We start from the raw sequence: 6,000 nt of genomic DNA, 5'->3' as shown, positions 1-6,000 counted from the left end.
GGAATACCCATGGAGTGAACCAGAATCTGATGGAATCTGATGGAGTGAACCTATTCTGACCTGGAATCATGGAGTGACCAGAATCTGATGGAGTGAACCTATTCTGACCTGGAATCCCCATGGAGTGAATGAATCTGACCAGAATCTGATGGAGTGAACCTATTCTGACCTTGAATCCCCATGGAGTGAACCTGACCAGAATTCTGAACCTGGAATCCCCATGAAGTGAATCTAATCTGACCAGAATCTGATGGGGTGAACCTGTTGTGATCTGGAATCCCCATGAAGTGAATCTAATCTGACCAGAATCTGATGTGGTGAACCTGTTGTGACCTGAATCCCCATGAAGTGAATCTAATCTGACCAGAATCTGATGGGGTGAACCTGTTGTGATCTGGAATCCCCATGAAGTGAATCTAATCTGACCAGAATCTGATGGGGTGAACCTGTTGTGATCTGGAATCCCCATGAAGTGAATCTAATCTGACCAGAATCTGATGGAGTGAACCTATTCTGATATGAATTTATGTGAGTAATTATTAAACATGAGGTTGGAAATGTGAGAGCAAATGTTAGAAAATGGGTGGTTACCTTTGATGGTGGCAATATTTTATTTTGACATTAAAAATATTTTTCAAACCATAGCGAGGGAAGTACATTGACAACCTCTGCTTGCTTTGGCAGACTGGTCATTTTTTCTCTCTGTTGCGCAACACAGTGAGTGAGTATGGTTTTACACTGCTTTTAGCAATATTCCCGCAATATTAGGGCGAGGGACACCAGAAATGGGCAGTCTTCAGCATCACAAGCGAATGCTTACCACTCGGCTACCCCACTGCCCTTTGAAACCTTACACAAACTATATACACTAATCTCACTTACACAGTTGAATGTGGACTTTTGTGTTGCAAATAAGCAGGAGACAAGTTTTAGCAAGGGGATGGAGGAATGACCCTGTCTGGCAGTTGAGAGGTCTTAGGTCCTGCTTCACACTGAAACCAGTTAGGCAGGAGACTTTGTACAATGTACACCTCTGTTGACTCAAAAATAACAGTCCAAAATCAATCAACTTGCTAATGAGAACAATGCTTTGTAATCTGGTCGCAGCTGACTAAAATAACAGTCCCAACAATCAACTTGCTATGAGAACAATGCTTTGTAATCCGGTCGCAGCTGACTAAAGTAACAGTCCCAACAATCAACTTGCTATGAGAACAATGCTTTGTAATCCGGTCGCAGCTGACTAAAGTAACAGTCCCAACAATCAACTTGCTATGAGAACAATGCTTTGTAATCCGGTCGCAGCTGACTAAAGTAACAGTCCCAACAATCAACTTGCTATGAGAACAATGCTTTGTAATCCGGTAACAGTCCCAGCTCAACTTGCTATGTCCCAACAACAATGCTTTGTAACAGCTGACTAAAGTAACAGTCCCAACAATCAACTTGCTATGAGAACAATGCTTTGTAATCCGGTCGCAGCTGACTAAAGTAACAGTCCCAACAATCAACTTGCTATGAGAACAATGCTTTGTAATCCGGTCGCAGCTGACTAAAGTAACAGTCCCAACAATCAACTTGCTATGAGAACAATGCTTTGTAATCCGGTGAGAACAATGTCCCAACAATCAACTTGCTATGAGAACAATGCTTTGTAATCCGGTCGCAGCTGACTAAAGTAACAGTCCCAACAATCAACTTGCTATGAGAACAATGCTTTGTAATCCGGTCGCAGCTGACTAAAGTAACAGTCCCAACAATCAACTTGCTATGAGAACAATGCTTTGTAATCCGGTCGCAGCTGACTAAAGTAACAGTCCCAACAATCAACTTGCTATGAGAACAATGCTTTGTAATCCGGTCGCAGCTGACTAAAGTAACAGTCCCAACAATCAACTTGCTATGAGAACAATGCTTTGTAATCCGGTCGCAGCTGACTAAAGTAACAGTCCCAACAATCAACTTGCTATGAGAACAATGCTTTGTAATCCGGTCGCAGCTGACTAAAGTAACAGTCCCAACAATCAACTTGCTATGAGAACAATGCTTTGTAATCCGGTCGCAGCTGACTAAAGTAACAGTCCCAACAATCAACTTGCTATGAGAACAATGCTTTGTAATCCGGTCGCAGCTGACTAAAGTAACAGTCCCAACAATCAACTTGCTATGAGAACAATGCTTTGTAATCCGGTCGCAGCTGACTAAAATAACAGCCTAGTTGTTAAAGCGTTCGCTCGTCATGCTGAAGACCCATGTTCGATTCCCCACATGGGTACAATGTGTGAAGCCCATTTCTGGTGTCCCCTGCCGTAATATTGCTGGAACAGGGCTCCAGATAAGGGCCGTATCGGCGTATGTACGGATAAAAAATATACACGATACGGTAGGAAATAATTTAGAAAACGTAGCAGATACGCCAGATATTGTGGAAATAATTTAGAAAACGTAGCAGATACGCACCACAGCAATGGTGTACGGTCTTAGAATCATTTACAGACGTATTTATCTGAAAAAAAGTATTGTTTTCTTGTTTATTGACCTGTTTACACAAGAGTAGCAATGTTGTGGTGTATATATGAAACGAAACACAAGATTACTGATAGTCCATTAGCTTCCCCTCAGTACTCAATGTACACTTAAGGTTTTCCAGTACTCAATATTGAACAAAAAAGGAGTACGTACTCCTGATGTTGAAACATTATCTGGAGCCCTGCTGGAATATTACTAAAAGCGGCATAGAACTAAACTCACTTAGTCACTCTATGAGTGCCCTGCCAAATTTTTACATCCTGTCAGTAAAAAGTCATTATTAACTTCCCTTACTAATTGTAAATACATTTGTAATGGTCAATATTTTATTGTGTATTTTTGTTCTTACTGAAAAAACGATGCATAAAATGGGTGTATAATTGCGCTGTAAATAAGAACATTTAAATTTAAAAGTTTACAATTTCACTGATGTTTGAACTGAGTTTGTTCAGTACTACTTGACCTCTGATCATAAATTGAGCTCCCTCCTTTTGTCTATTTTCGAAGCACCTAGCGCGCATGTTATCGTGAATACGGTATATGTATTGCTGTCTTGTATTTTCATGTCAGTATTCTACTATTCAAAAGATGTTAGGATACACCCATTTAGTTAATAGACTGTAGTTAATCTGTCATGTCGTAACAGACTGACAAAAGTAATATAAAATAATGATCTGTCATCATATAATGGGGGGTGTTATCGGTGCAATAAAGCAATCTGATAAATTTGCTTCATTTTTAAGGTGAGGTGAGGTGAGATGAATTTGGGTTTAACGTCGTGCTTGAGAATATTTCGCTCATATCACGACGTGCGTGCGTGTGTATGTGTATGTGCGGCTGCTTGTACTAGCCCAGACTGAAGCTGGTTTTATAGTGCTAGCCCACTGAGATACCATGCCGCAGTGAAGCATGAATACCCCACAAAGACACAATATACTGACTCCGAGCCCACCAGTCCTTGTTGTACCCATTAATGCCGAGCGCCAGGCAGGGACCAATAAGTACCATATTTTAACGTCTTTTGGTATGACGCTGTCGGGGATCGAACCTGCGACCTTCCGCTCTCCGGGCGGACGCTCTAACCACTACACCACAGAGGCGGTCTCTTTTTTAAGAGTACTGTTAAAAATATCATTATATGATAAAGAGATTATTAACCTTGTGTGTTTCCATATCATTAATATCATAAACAGTGGAAACCTGATAAGTAAAATTTCAAGGGACTCGCTAAAATTGTTTACTTATCAGGTGTTTTCCTTATCTAGTTGCTTTTATTCCAGTAACAATTGTGACATGAGCGCTGTATATAAATACACGTACATTAAGGACATTAATGTAACAAGAGATACCATGTTTTCTTTATTTGTAATAGATATTTTCTACTCCGTAATGAATACTTCTTGTCCATCAAAAAATATTGTAAAATTGGATTAACTTTGCAACAAATATTAAACACACATGATGTAAATATATTACGTTTAACATCTATATATCTGCTAAAAATATTTGGCTTAAGATCTTCGTAATGTAATTTTGGTCATGTGACAACGATTGTATATCTTACAACACAATTGTACTATGGGCAATGTGGCCTAAAATACGGAATAAAATTTGAGTATTTATTTGTAACAAGAGATAATTTCACAGATATCCCTTTGAAAAAGGAATCACGTTTCTTAGCGGCAAGAAACATATATTTTGCCAGATTATTGCATATGTTATGATTAGTGGAGCCAAATAACAAGAGCATTTTCTTGCCAGTTGGAAACAAGTGAAAATATTGAGGTATGAGACTGGATCGCAGATCAAGGTAAAATGGACACGCGAGGCAAAAGTGAAATTCATCCTCGACAACTGGTATAATACAAAAAGGGCAAACAGGTTCATTTCGTGGAATTCTATAATATCTGCCTGTTTCTATTAGAAGACGGTGATTAGATCCAAGAAAATTCAAAATATTAATTCGAAATAATTTTACATCGATAAATCGAACACAGTTATGATATTGAGAATGAATGCAAAGAACAGTTCAAGTTTAGAGCAAGATTGAATATTTTCTTGACAGATTTGATTCTCAAGGTCTACACACCTTTGCCTAAACTGGTGTAAGAATAAATCAGCCCATCCAACACTCTGTTGAATCCAAACCTCTGCGAATCCGTAAGAAAATAACAATGATTTAACCTCGAGTGCCCAGCAAGCACTACCGTTCTCTGCCCTTTTATACTGGAAAGTATAAGCTTTCTTTAATATCAAGTTGTTTTCTAGAGTTAATAAACTAAGCAAAACTTTACAATTTTTCAATAATGGGACACTTTGACAGAATTTCTAGCCAAGATAGATTTTACAAAATTATTTGGAGTATTTCTACTCAATCCACAAGTTAATTTACAGAGTTTAATGTGTATATTTTCGACATCCGGCGATGAATGGAATCCCCAAACTTCTGATCCATAAGTCAAAATTGGTAATACTTTAACATCAAAAACTTTAAAACAAAACTCCAAACTTATAAAAACCTGCAAATGAAAACATATGCATGTATATGTATGCATATGTAACAATGAACAACTTATCAGGGCTGGCCTCCAGTTGTCAGTGTATTGTCAACTGCATGTCAGATTATGCGGTGATCCCTAATTTAGTTATCCCTTCTCTTTTGTTAAGTAATTTACTTCCAGGGACCTTGAGAAGACGTTTAGTTAAGCGGTATTGTTTACTTATCCGAGTTTAGTTAACCAGACTCTAATAGTGATAATTAATGAAGAAATTTGCCGGGACCAAAGAATAGTGTTTACTTATCCGGTCTGTTTAGTTAAGCGGTCTTTACTTAGGCTGTTTCCACTGTATTAGGAAGAAATAATATGTATTATGCTCGCCAAAGGCTGCTTAATACAATTTTTATTTCTTATATATATTAATGATACGGAAACACACAAAATTAATAATCTCTATTGGGAAAACTTCTCTTGAGTAGTATATTTTGTTGTAAGTTCTTGCAGTCTTGCAAATTCTGACATCGTACCCAGATGCTCGTCACGCCGAAGGCCTGTGTTCTAGAAGCCGAAGGCCTGTGTTCTATTCCCCACATTGGCACAATGTGTGAAGCCCATTTCTGGAGTCCCCTGCCGTGATGTTGCTGGAATATTGCTAAAAGCGGTGTAAAACCATACTCACTCAGTCAGTCACTCACTCATTATTGATGGAATCTGGCAAATATGAACAAGATAACTAGACTTAAGAGTGAGTGAGTTTAATTTACGCCACACTCAGCAATATTCCAGCTATATGGCGGCAGTCAGTAAATAATCGAGTCTGGACCAGACAACCCAGTGATCAACAGCATGAGCATCGATCTGCGTAATTGGGAACCGATGACATGTGTCAACCAAGCCAGCGAGCCTGACCACCCAATCCGTTAATCGCCTCTAACAACAAGCATGGGTTACTGAAGGAACATTCTAACCTGGA

Source organism: Haliotis rubra, unplaced genomic scaffold (genome assembly GCF_003918875.1).
Source record: "Haliotis rubra isolate DU_JTF1 unplaced genomic scaffold, ASM391887v1 Scf324, whole genome shotgun sequence".
Lineage (NCBI taxonomy): Eukaryota > Metazoa > Mollusca > Gastropoda > Lepetellida > Haliotidae > Haliotis > Haliotis rubra.
Note: the sequence above shows the minus strand (reverse complement) of the source record.